The following is a 14,327-nucleotide window of genomic DNA, read 5'->3' as shown; positions in this document are numbered from 1 at the left end:
ACCGACTGAACCACCCAGGTGCCCTTATGGTATTCTTTTTTTTTGTTTTTTAAATATTTTATTTATTTATTCATGAGAGACACACAGAGAGAGGCAGAGACACAGGCAGAGGGAGAGGCAGTTTCCTTGGGAAGAGCCTTATGTGAGACTCGATCCCAGGATCCTGGGATCACAACCTAAGCCAAAGGCAGACGATTAACTGACTGAGCCACCCAGGCACCCTGGTATTCTTTAATGGGTAGCATACATGGGTTTGGAAACCAAGGAAGTAAAAGTACGAGTGACCCACTTAGGAAGATACCACTTTTCTTTCCCACAATTTGGGGTTCTGTGAGTCTAAAGACCTTGGTTCCCAGAGGAAAAATGTTTCCACAATGTGGCACAGTAAGTGTCCCATTGAACTGGCTGCCACCTGGTCACTTTGGGTTTCTTATGCCAAGGAACCAGCAGTCAAGGAAAGCAGTTGCATATTGTTAAGAGTAATTGACCCTCATATTAGGAAAAAAGTCTACTGATACACAAAGACAACAGGGAAGATGTTTGACTTCTAGGTGATCCACTAGGACATCTGACCCAAGCTTAATGGAAACTAGGGAAGTGAAACAGCCATTGCCCAAGACTGACATGGGAACCAGGAGCTCAGAGCCCTCAGAAATTAAGGTCTGGGTCATCCTACCAGATATGCCATTTAGACCAGCAGAGGTTCTAGCCAAGAGTGAAAGGAATCTAGAACAAATCTAGTGGAAGAAGAGGATGATGATGATCAGATTCAGCCTTGAGATAAATTGTAGCAGCAAGTAGTCTTTGTACAGGTCTTTGTTTCTTCTGGAAACAAGGTCAACCAGAATAGTAGAAAACTGTTCCTTTGATAGAATGCATAAGGGATGGGCTATAGTGAATATTGTTGCACTCCATCTAGATCTCTCTTCAGAGCTGATGCAATCATCCCTAACACCTGGAAATATTGGTATGTAATGGCTCACAGCTTGGTCCTTCAATAGGAATTGCTCTCAGTCTTTGAGAATTGCCTCACAGGAGCTGCGCATTCCCTCCTAGAGGACAGTGTAAGGCCCATAACTGGCCGCTAAAAGGACTGAAAGGCCTGGCCTCTTCTCTCAACTTGGGGCAACTCTCACAGGTCATCTCAGCTTTAGAGCATCCCACTGGATTGCCTCAAGTCTCTTTTGCGACCGTATTGTGGGTCAATTTCTCACTCTGCCCGGTCCTGCTTTCTTTACCTCCCTATATGCTGAGAGCACTCCCCAGCAAACCTTCAGCAGACAACTTATCTTAAAGTCTGTTTCCAAGGTTCCCAATTTAAGACACCATGGAAGTGGAAATCTAAACTTAAACCAACTCTTTGATACTTGTACATGTAGCCAAGGCCTAGAACCTTGATTGGATGGAATGTATGGTCCTCCTGGGGAAAGAGTATAAAAATATTTTAACCATTTTGCTCTGAGCTATTTGCATCTGGAACACAGGCCTCTGTTGGGGGTTTAAATTCTCCAGCAATCATTATTATATGCCTAAGGGAAAATGTGTTGGTTTGAGAACAGGGGAGGTAGAGCTGGGGGATGGAGAGAGAACTTGGACTTTGTGGAAAGGGAAGTACAGTTTGTAACCTGGGGGCCATGGTGTGAGGAATTCAGAGTAAAGGAGAGGGAGAAAGAGGAAGAGGGATTCTCCATCAAAGATATCCTGGACTGACTTTATTTTAGGTTTAATTTTTAACAAGAGTTTTACCCTCTATATTCAGGTAGCTGAACAGTTGTTGAAGAAATACATCTGGGGGCAAGGAACCCTTCTTGAATCTCATAAATCACACATGCCTTTCCTTCTGAACTGTAAGGTATGGCTGCTCCACTTTCTGCCAGCTCTGGTGGGAGGGTAACCTTTCTCACCTCATTCACCAGACTCTCCTGACTGCGGTCAAGCTGGATAAACAAAGGCTGCTGGGGGTGGGAAGTATGGGGGAGTATTCGGAGCAACTTTATTAAGCTCACTTGTAAGCTCTTGGTAGAGGAAGGCTGATGGGTAAGGAGGGGCCTTGGTGTTGGCTCTACTTCCTGGTGGGCTATAGGTGGCCAGATGCCATGGCCGGGGGCTGGAACTGCAGCTGGGCACCTCACATGCTTCATTCCAGCCCTTCTGGGTGGTACTCTGCCCCAGAGGCCATGGGGTCCAGTCCAGCGTGTGCAAAAATGGGTTCCCTGCGAACGCCTGTAGATGGATTGCCAGGCAGAAAAATGTGGTCTGCAGCAGGCTCTGCCAACTGCAGCTTGTGGGTTGGGGGGTGGGGTGGAGGGAGGTCTGCTGGATAGGCAGGGGGTTGTCATTTTTAGACCATGACTAATAAGAAATCTGGATTTTCTCAGTTGTAAAAACTCTTCCCACTCGTCCCTTTCCCTCTCCATAAGGTAATTGCAAAAGTCTAGAGCTCTGGAGTTGTTTTATGTTCTCTTTTGATGGCCTAAAATGAATTAGAAGCTGGAAAACATTGTACATGGGAAACACTATATGTGTATTGTGTATTACATCTTAGGCTAAACGTTATATGAGAACAAATGGTTTAAGGGAGTTTGAGAACACAAAAGAGGTTGGCAGTCATTTTAAGTCCAACATTTGGCCCAAATTAGCAATTTTCAAATATTCATGTTTATATTTGAATACAAAGATTTCTTATTTCAAACCAATTGCTGCTGATCAGTAGCATAACTTCAAATTTGTTACAGCTTACAGGAATGGGGAGTGGGGGGCAGAGTAAAATGGAAATTTTGAACTTGAAGTTAGAAGACCTCTGTTCTCAGCTCTTCCATTTACTAGCTGTATGACCTTGGGCAACTTATTTAAGTTCTCTTCCTCTTAGTTTATACATCAATAAAATGAATGTAGTAATTTTTATCCTATAGGGATATGGGCCGGACCAAGAGAGATTATGAAAGTGAAGGTGTTTAGAAAACCATAATCTACACAAATGCTAATTATAATTAGTAGGAATGTGTATGGAGTTGGTGCCAGAGCCTAGGAGGACTCAGGTGGCTTTGTGGACGGGGTCAGAGATGAGTGACAGGAACCTGGAAAGCTCTAGGAGACATGGCTGTAACTGACTCCAATTCCAAGTTCCAACGAGTATTTTTCCATGAGTCTTATATCCCAACAAAATGACATTCTTTTGCTCCACATTCTATGATTTATATGTAGTTATTCACCGCTAATGTCCTGGCATTGAACAAGAGATACTTGTACTCCATGGTCTACTTCTCTTGGAAATCATTATGGTAGCTTCTAGGTTTATCTCTTAGAAATTTTTTAGCCTCTGGGACTTCAAGCTGTTCCAGTTTACTTAAAAAAAAAAAAAACACTACACATGAACAAACCCTAAACTCCCTTCCAATCCTACAACAGGCCACTTATACAGAATGCTCTACTAAAGCCATCAAACACTGAGTGTAGTTGCGATGTTGAAGAGTTTAATGCAAACGAACACTTGGACCTGTGTATCTCCCATGACACTGCAGACAGTGCTGACATAAATTTGTCTCTGTGAAAACAAGTGAAGGAGAGAGTCACAAGGCCAAGTTAAATCCATGTTCTAAAATCTTATGCATTTGCTAAACTTTTCTATTTGCTGTGGGAATCTTGTATCTATTAGGATGTTTTGAGCTGCAAGTAACAGAAGAATCCCCATTTAATCTGGATTCACCATAAGAAAATTTAATATATCACCTAGGAAGAATCTGGAGGTAAAGGAGTCTCCAAGTTTAGTTTACCAGGACCTAGGCTTGCTTCTCCATGATTTTTTTTTTTTTTGACTCTGCCCTCTTCTTTGTTGATTCCATCCCCATGTTGTTAATAAGATGACAATAGCAGTTGTAGGTTTCAAAATAGGACATGGAAATCTCCCAAGGAAGAAGAGAGCCCACTTCTTCCAGTGTCTCCTTTGAAGTGAGAAGACATTTCTTTGAAGCCCCAGGTAGACTTTCTCTCATGTCTTGTTGGCCAGAATTGGGTACATGGCCATTTGTAGACCAACACTTGCCCAGGAAAATAGAATCACCGTGTTTGGATAAGAACAAATCAGGATCTACCCCTGGGACTGGGGGTGGGGTTGTCTTTCCCTGAGTCATATAGATACCTGAGTGAATTTGTAGAAGCAGGAGAAATGGGGTAGGGAGGCAACCCAGTGTTGGTCCACTATTGGTCTCTTGCAGAACAGATCCTAATGTGTAGCTCAGAAAGTGGAAGATTGCTAACCCACTGCTGAGAGAAATACTACTGTATGCAAAATGCCATAAAATAAGAGCTGAGGAAGGAGTGAGGATGAAGGTAAGATGAGATGACAGAGTGGCCTTCCTACCCCCTTTACAAGAATAATACTTGAAAAACCCTCCATCAGATGGAAATATCCTCATGAAAGTGTAGCAGAGATTTTTGGTATAACTTTTTTGTTTCCTTCTCATGGACAGAAGAGAACTAGAACTCTGAGAAAACACGGCCGAAAGTTGTGAGAAGTTATTTCAAAATTAAGTTGTAAAAGAGGAGAATCACAATTTCCTAGGCTGAAATTACCACAGCTGGCAGTTAGGGAAAGCAATATACGTTTTTGATTCCACATTGGCTTCAAGTCCAAATCAATCCCGAGGAGGCTTTGGCTTGGAAGTAATTACAATTCCGGGTGATTTGGAAAGAATTCTAAACAAATCCTGAGAATAAGGCTAAAAATAAACAAAAAAGCTGTGTTTGATAAAATAGATATTATTTACTCTTTTTATATGCACTTAAATGTGACTTACAGAAAAGCCTGATCCATGAACATCACTGACTTCATTTGTTGCTATTGTTTAGTTGGATAATTCATGTTACGCTCTTATAAAGAGTAGAAAGAGTAGTTTGATAGAAGGATCTCAATCGTGGTACCGTCCAGGAGAGAAGCACTTCTCCACCTGGTCCTGCCGCGCAGCTTCACAGTTGGGAGATGAGGCAGGGATCACGGGGGCTGGTGACACCACAGGCTTCTCTCTTTCTGTAGGTGTTCCTGCCCCTTGATTTGGGTGTATGATACCTTAGCAGCACAGATGGTCTGCTTCCGCCTAACAAGGGTCACCTCCCCAACACTCCCTGCCCCCTGCCTTGACTTCTGTGTGCTTACTGCTAAATCTGCCTCGTTGAAGATGACATCAGTGGGCTTTGAAGTATCTCTTCTTCGTACCTCCGATCAGAGTCACTCCATAAATTGTCCTTTTATTAACTTAACAGGAAAGGCCTTGAAATGCCTCTACTTTCCATAGGTTTTTTTTTTTTTTTCCTTTGCAAGGTTGCTTTCCCACTTAGTCCGGTTTTGTTTTTGTCTATAAGACAGATCTCTTTCCAGGACCTGTTGTTGGTGAGTTAGTCTTGATACACCTTGTCAGACTGTGCTCGTGATACTTCTCAGGAAGACAAATGGGACGTTCAGACCTAGCCATGCGCTGACTATTCGTATGGCATATTCTGAAGGTCGCCAAGGGACTTTGTGCCCCAAGAAGCATGGGGTGATACTCAGATTTTAATGTTGCAGGAATAAGTGTAGATAAACTCTAGTGGTCCCTAAGCAGGGTCCCGATGAAATTGTTAGGTCTGCATGCTTGTATCCTAAATCCTATTCCTAACCAGTTGTTGACTAAAATCAAATCCCCTGGCAACATTACACACTACGGAGAGGGGAGAGGCAGGGAAAGGGCCAGAGTTCAGGCACCATTTTGGAGATTCACAGCCAAACTTGGGCCAGCCAGATGAAGGTGCCACACACTAGAGAGTGGAGGAGCCAGATACATTTTAAAAAGTAGCATTAGAGAGGAACTCGGCTGCATTTAAGTTTCGCTAGTGATGAGCAGCAAGGCTGTGGTCTTGTCATGGGTATTCAGACACAGGCTCAGTAGGTATTCAGAGAGGCATGTCAGTGGGAGCTGCCTGTTTATCATCTGTGTCCTAATGACGATACAGGAATTTGTAGATTAGTTCATCTTTTCATTCTCAGTGAGGGTTCCGTTGGGGATATTTCACATCTGTTTACTGTGAGGTTTCCTTATGAAGGTGATTTGTACCACAACCCAGCTCTGCTATAATTTCTAAATATCATTACTCTTTTAATTTTATTTTTAAAAAGATTTTATTTATTCATGAGAGACATGGAGAGAGAGACAGAGAGAGAGAGAGAGAGAGGCAGAGATGTGGGCAGAGGGAGAAGGAGGCTCCCTCGGGGAGCCCAAGGCAGGACCCAATCCCAGGACCCGAAGATCATGCCCTGAGCCAAAGGCAGATGCTCAACCACTGAGCCACCCAGGTGCCCCCTCATTACTCTTAGACGAGTATTCTTTTACTTTGGATAATAATAACAACAATGCATCACTTCTTGATTTTCTATTTTGTGCTAAGTATACCTTACATGTCCATATTTACTTGCATCTTTTTAACTCTCACAAAACCCTTACAAGATATGATGATTCCCATTTTCTGAGTGAGGAAGTTGTGACAGAGATCCTAAGGTGTTTGGTGCCGGTGGAAGGTGGACACGGATGTGTGATCCTCTGGAGCCCTGATCCACCCAGTGTGCCTTGCCAGCATTGAGTCCTTGCAACCCTCTCGAAGTGACTTAGAGGACAGTGGATACTAGTGATGCAAATTGGTCTTGCACAATTTGAGGATTCCCACATAACCCCACAAATGGCTCATGATTTGATTTCTTTTTGTGGAAGACTATAATAATTCTACCACTTTAAAACATCAACATTTCTGTATGAGAAATATTGTTTCATTCCAACCCTTGTGGCTGAGGGGAAGTCAAATCAACATAACCTAAATTCTATTTTAAAGTAGTGATTAGATCCGATCCTGTACAGAACAAAAGGAAGTGAATTTAAAGCTGGGATTGATGGGTACCATATGGCCTGAAAAGGGAAAAGAACCCCTCCCTGCCGCCCCTGACGCCCCAAACCAACTCTAGTAACTTGTAGCAGGAGCAGGTTAAGCTCGAGTGTCATCCAAAGTTGTGCAAACCAAAATTTTCATTGTGATCACCGCTCTCATGCAGATTTCTCTCTTCCCCCTACCCGGTAATTAATTAGCGTTTGGGCCAAGAGAACGAGGTGGGAAATATCAATGGAGAAGAACAGATGAGAGGTTGAGTGGAGGCCTTGTTGAAGTTTGAGCGAAATTTTGGCTCCAAGTTTCTTTACATTATTTGTGTTTTGTTTCAGACTTCATGGTCCTGGAATTAAAAAATATGGATGTGTGTGGTGTTAATGTGTTTAACAGTGTGATTGATTTAACAGATACTCAGGAAGACCGACCAGAGGGCCACTCTCTCAGTAGCACAATGTCAAGGGTGAGGAGCGCATTTTGTTTCTAGTAGCCAGTGTGCGAGTAGCACAGGCACCTCCACAGCCCTGCCCCGGCCACCCCCCCAACCCAACCCCCAGCCCCAGCCCCAGATTTGCTGATGAGCTGTGCGTGATGCCTGGCAAGGGTGCCATTACGAGAGAGGGCAGCTAGGGAACAGGCAGTGCCATTACCCATATTACTCTAAATGGAAGTATTGGAAATATAAATAAAAGATTGTCATGACTTTCTTGGTTTTGGAAGAAAAAAGCTTTTCAACAGCAATGTTATTTCAATTCGGCTTCTGCTCTCTTTGCCAGCAGCTCTGTTGAGGAGAATGGGACTTGAAAAGGGGTGGGGTGGAAGTGGTGCAGCCAGTGGAGTCTCATTAGTCAGCAACTGGAATCATCTGGGGTCAATATGCGGTGTCCCCACACCCCGTCTTTGTTGCAGCTGGAGTCCTCGGGGCCCCCCAACCGCATATGAGCTCTCATCGCACCGAGAAAGCCTGTGCTCTTCTTTTGTGCATAGGTGATGTTTCTGTGGTTCAGGAGGAGCCACACGTCCCACTTTGGAAGTGAGATCATCAGAATCTTTCAACTACCCCTTCCAAAATCTAAAATCTATTTCCTTAGGCAGATGCTGGGGAAGAAGAATCCTACAGTGCACTCGCCTCGCGCTTGGCTTCTGCATGGGTCGGGAGTGTCCTGGGCAGTGTGATGAGGACCTGGGTGGGGACAGGGTACCCGGCACCGGATGGGATGTTGCAGGAAGAGCTGATGGGTCCCAGTGGTCGGAGCCAATACCCCATTGCCAACTGGCAGGGAACCCGAGATCCTTATCTGTGCTCCTGGCGGAGCTGTACCATGTGAAAGCTAGGAAGGATTTTGGAGATTATTTTAGAACATTCTCTTCATTTTATAGGCAAGGAAGCAGGTCCACAGAGGATCGATCACCAGTCTAAGTCCACAGGGCCCGGGGTGCAGAAGCAGCGGGTGCAGAAGCCCTGCTCTCCCGGCCTCAGTTTCTCTGTGTGGTCCAGCACACAGGCTCCTTCTGGACTTCGTGTGGGTCTTCTGGGCCTCGTGTGGGTCTTCTGAAGTGCTTACTCCTCGGGTCCCTGGGCTTTGCCAAGTCCTGATTGCGCCACAGGAGAGACTGGCTGAGGGCAGGGAGTGCTCAGGAGGCAGCTGCCTTAGAGGGACACCTCTGAGCAGCAGACAGGCTTGTTTAGCACCTTCCAGGAGGTAAAAGAGAATGGAACCAATTACGTGTCCAGAATATTGGACCCTTTTACCACCTCCCCCCCGCCCCAGCCCCACCAACTCGATTCTCTGGTCTCCCATGGTGTATGAGTTGCTTGTTAAATTAATGTTTGCCTGTCTGGAGTGCCAGAGGAATAGACATTATAGGCCAATTAGAGATAAAAATCAAACCAACCAGAGTTGTCCTTTTAAAAATTAAAAGTCCTTTTTATGTGCTGTGGAGGTGTCGGCATTATCATAAAGACTAATTAGGACATTTTACAACATCCTGGTAACGGGAGGAAACAATATTGTTGGTAACTTTAAAGATTATTAAGCATCTTTAGCACTTCAGGTCAGATATTTAAGACGCTTTCTGTGCTCACCTGCTGTTGCCTGCAGGAAGTATTTTATTGTCTCATAAGAAGAAATGAGCATTTTGAAGACATAAATGCCCGGCTGTAATGGACGGTCCTTCACTTTGCTAAGCCCTAAAACAAGGTCTCCAGGAAGAGCTGGCTGTGACTCGAGATGAGATTTGTCACACAGTATTCATCAGTCTGCACTGAAGGCACTTTCCATCTTGGCCACCTGGAGAAAAGAAATCTCGAAGGCAGAGATCACGGGGAGGGTTTGTTCTGGTGTTGGCAGCAGAAACAAGCCAACCAGACAGTGTGTGTTCCTATTAAAAAATGCCGCTTTTCACATATGGGCAGATGCTTCTCCTACATTCCAGCAGCCAGGTTCAAAAACACTGAAGAAGTAAAAAAAAAAAAAAAAAAAAAAAAGTGGGGGCTCCATGGAGCATTTTGGGGGGGAAGAGCTTGTCTGTGATTCGCCAGTTCCCTATAGAAACCACTGTGAATTGGAACATGTTCTTTGGAACTTGACTGAAGACAAAAGGCTTGTGGCAGATGTGAGTTGGATGCTTAACTTGCACGCCTTTGCCTTTTAAAGAATTGCATATTGTCTTGAAATTCAAGTGTCCTTTCCCAAATAGGGAAATTGTATCAAGGTCAGACAAAGCAGAAGGGTAAATCTAAGTGTCACAAAGGTACCTAAAGCTCTTAAGATCTATGTACAGAGACTTCCAGAACGCTGAGGAAATCTCCAAGTCCCCAGCGGAAGGCTGTGCATTCGAGTGTTATTTATTTGTGAGACTGTTTAGAAAAGCCTTTCACATTTTCAGCAATTTTAATTGAGACTAAAACCACACAATTAAGCTTCACTTAGTTATCAGTGAGAACAGTAGCTATTTACTTTATAGTCTTAATGATATAACAAGTGTAAAGAAAACACAGGGCAGAGTTAAAATTTAATTCCCGGCTTTGTGCGCTGGGATCTTGCCACACGAACTATTCACATTAATCAGGGCTTTTATAGTAAGATTTCAGAATACAGTCCTGAAACTTTACCATTTCCTGCCGACTGGTGCGCCCCACTCCAGTTTTCACACAACGATTTCTCTTTTTAAAGGGCCATTTTTTTTTTATTGTAAATATAATGCAATCTTATAAACACAATCTGAAAAACAGTCAGCAGCATGTACCACCCACACAAACATTGTTAAGGTCTTTGTGTCTTTCTTCTCACCTTTCCCCCCCTTATGCATCATTTTATTTAAGATTTTCGTAATTGCAGCCACAATATTTACACAATTTTATATCCTGCCTTTTTCACCTAATATATTGTAACCTTTATCCGTGTCAGTTTATGGTATTTGTAAACATAATATTTAATGGCCTCATAATCTGTTATTAAGTGAATATGTTATAGTGTGCTTAACTAGTCCTCTCTTTTAGACCTGTAGGCTGTTTTCAGTTTTTTTTGGAGAGTCACACACCTAATAAGAGGAGAAATTTGGTTTGAAACCCTTCCCTAGATTTGTGTTTTTCTGCCATTTCAGAGTGTGCTGATGCTTTATTTTGAAAACCCTTGGCTAATTTGATAGATCACGATGGTATTTTAGATTAACTTGCATTTCTTTTGATTACTACAGAGACTCTTTTCTCTGCAGTTTGTCAACTAGCTCTGTACTTGAACCCTGCAGATTTCTCTGTTTACCTCTTTACTTCAGTTATTTTATCTTAGTATGTACGCAGGCCTAAGATTTCTATGTTGTTAAATCTGGGTAGCTTCTCTTTGTGGCTTTTGCTAAGCCTTTAAACATAGAAATTCCTCTTCACCCCAGAGATTTGATAAATAATTCAATTCAATTGCCTTTTAGTTTCTTTCTATGGCTTAATTCTTTTATGTTTTACTTTAGTGCATCTGGTATTTATTTTGGTATGTGGTGTGAGATACGGATATAAATTGTTCTTACTTCCAGATTGCAAGCCTATTTTGTTGATTGAATCCCTCTTCTTTTTGATTTGTGATGTATTCTTTTTCATATATCAATTTTTTACTCTTAGGTTTTAGATATTTTTCATAAATATACCAAAAGCCATTGGGATTAGTCACTTTTACTTATGTATTTATTTTTCATTGTGGCAGGTTATTTGGACTAGGTAATTATGTGACTTGCTTTGGAGCCAAAGAAATGGAATAATTGTGCATAATAGACTGTGTTACATAGGGAGCCCCCTTAAGTTCTAGGAAGAAAAGAATTTAGATCACTTTTTCTGAGTGAGGGGTACTTAAAGGAATCACTTATGGAGTCTTGGGCACCACCATCAGAAACTGTCGTTCTGTAGGTTTGAGCATCTCTGTTTTTAAAAAGTTGCACAGAGGATTCTGATGCGTACCCCATTTGAGAACCATGGTCCAAGGCAAGAATCAGCAAACTATGGTCCACATGTCAATTCCAGCCTGCTACCTGTTTTTGTATGGTCCATGACCTATGAATGTTTTTTTACATTTTTTAGGTGGTTGGAAAAATATAGGAAAAAATATTTCATGACACATGAAAATAATATGAAATTAAAATTCTAGTGTTAAAAATAAGGTTTCTTTGGATTATACCTATACACATGTGTTTATGTATTGTCTTTGGCCATTTTACAGCTGCAGTGGTGGAAAATTGAGTAGTTGTGACAGAAACTGTATGGCCTGCAAAAACCAGAAATATATACCATTTCGCATGTTACAGGGAAATTTGTGATCTTGGCCTAGAGTAATGAAATAAGAATCAGAGTTCCTTGGTTCTAGGGTATGTAGTATTGAGGTGCTGTCTCAGAATTGTTAGTTGTTCATCTCAGAAGCAAAATTACCACATTTATACAGGGTTCTTTTTTTTTTTTTTTTTTTTAAAGATTTTATTCATGAGAGACACAGAGAGAGGCAGAGGGAGAAGCAGACTTCCTGCAGGGAACCTGATGCAGGACTCCATCCCAGGACCTTGGGATCATGACCTGAGCTGAAGGCAGATGCTCAACCACTGAGCCACCCAGGTGCCCAGTTATACAAGGTTTTAAGGGCAAGAGACAACACTGAAAGATTTTAAATTGCAGGTCTTCCATTTTTTTGCAACAACGTGAATAAAACATGAAATTTTGCTACAAAGTAGCCAAAAATTCTGCAAGAAATAGAATAAACCATTCTAAATGCATGGCTGAACTAGAAAGAAAGGGTAATTTTCAGAGACTTCAGACAAGGTAGAAAAGTAAAGCCAGATATCTGAGAGTGTATGGGGGCTGGCAGTTGCCCTCAGGGAGTCTTCTGATCCCTGGTGATCACTTGAGGGGAACAGGACACAAAGCCTTGGGCCAGTGCAAAGTAAAGAGTTGAGTTGTACACCTCTCTCCTGAGCTGCCGACACTGGGACTCTTGTATGACAACATCCTTACTAAGAGGGTGACCTAGAACAAAAAGGCACACAAAAATGGACAGCAAAGAAACCTGCTGTCTTAGTCTTTGGTTCAGAGTAAGGGAAAAATTCTCCCCCTGAAAATTCCTAGAAATTATAGCCCTTATACATATCTGGGGCCTGGGCTCACACAATGTTCAAGGTGTGAAGACACCAGGAATTTAGTTTCAAGCAGTTTTAAGTTGGTGGTGCCTGGCAACATCAGATATATAGCCTTTCTGGAAGAATAAACCACTCCACACATGCTTCCTGCAATCCTCACATATAAAAGTTCCAATGGACATGAACTCACACAACAACAGATACACAAATAACAAAACGCACAAGGAACTAAGGCACCGTGAGTGAGAGATCAGACAACCAGTAGCAGATGTCATCCCATAAAGACTTCAGATAAAGGAACTACCAGATACAGAATATAAAGTTGTCATGTTCTATTGGTTTAAAGGAATAAAAGAGTGAATGCCAAGTATGAGTAAGGAGCAAAAGACCATTCAGAATGACCAACAGATTGGAAGAAGAATGAAATGGAAATCAATGTTCTAGAAATAAAAAACATAATTATTGAAATAGTATACACTGTCAATTTCATCCAATGTCTACTTTCAGGAGAACGAGTTTACCACCCTAAATGGGTGATGTAGGTGGAGATAAGAAAGTTTTGGAATGAACAGTAGAGAGCTCTGAAAGACATCCTAAAGAGTTTGGAACTTCTATATGCCATGAAGAACTATTGACATCTCTTGAGGAGGAGTGGTAGTGGTGGTCATGTGGGGATTCGGGGTTCCATCATATTTAACCCCTAGCCTACCATCCTTCAGAGTACATAGATATGTACCTTGATAAGAGCCAGAGGTGCCTTAAATGTAGCAACCACATTTCAGGGTGAAAACAGGGGGCCAATGGCAAGTTCAGCCCATGACCAAAGAGACCAAGCAACAAATCAGTATCCGTGGTATTGATGCAAACATGGCCACTGAGAGGCAGGGCAAGGTAGAGCAAAAGCCAGAGAGAGGGTGACACAACAGGCAAAGATAGTAGAGAAGTTTCGTAGGAAACTGGGGATTGCGGCAGGTGGAATAAGGAGGTAAGTTATGAATGGATGAAAGGGAAGGTAGAAGGAACCATAGGTAAGAATGAATACATAAGAAGGTTACTCACTGAACCTAAGGACATGAAGTATCAGCACCTGGGAGTTAGCAGTAAACCGATGTTTTATGGATCTAGAAACATCTGGCTGAGAGGAAAAGAATTTTTCTCTTGTTCATTCTCTTCTTTCTGATGATTGAAGCCTTGATTTTATGATCCTTTCTAAACTCCTTCATTAGTGTTATTTCTCTAACATCATATCTTTCAAAGTCCCTCATGAGCCCCTTATTGGGACACTCCTTTCTCTAACTGACGTTGTTACTATTTTGACACTGCATCTCTCCTGCACCCAACACCCTGTCCGTACCTTCTGAAGCCTAATTTTTTGAAAATCGGCCCTGTCAGCTCCAAGGAGGTTCCCTGATGCTGCTTCCATCCCATGGTTTCTTTCTGATCTTCATAGGTTAATTTCATTGCGAGACAGGATGCAATTAATGAGACTTATTATGTTAAAGAACACACACATTATTATTTAACAATTATGTTAGCGACGAAAGCAGTTATGGGTTAATTGTTAAAATCATTATAAAAATAACAAGTGGAAGGTTGAATTTGTGCTGATAGTTCAATTAGAAAGAAATTCAAAGACAGAACTGTGAGCAAATGACCAGTGTGTAGGAGACAAAGTATGTGCTGATACCTGTAGACGTTTACAGTTATCAACCTCACCAGCAAATATGGTATAAGAAAGATTTTGACACAAAGAAGCTTTCTGCAGAGTCATCTTAGGCATCTTTGCAGAAATACAAAACTGTGAGAAAAACATC

Source organism: Vulpes vulpes, chromosome 16 (assembly GCF_048418805.1).
Source record: "Vulpes vulpes isolate BD-2025 chromosome 16, VulVul3, whole genome shotgun sequence".
Lineage (NCBI taxonomy): Eukaryota > Metazoa > Chordata > Mammalia > Carnivora > Canidae > Vulpes > Vulpes vulpes.
This window is presented reverse-complemented; position numbering follows the sequence as displayed.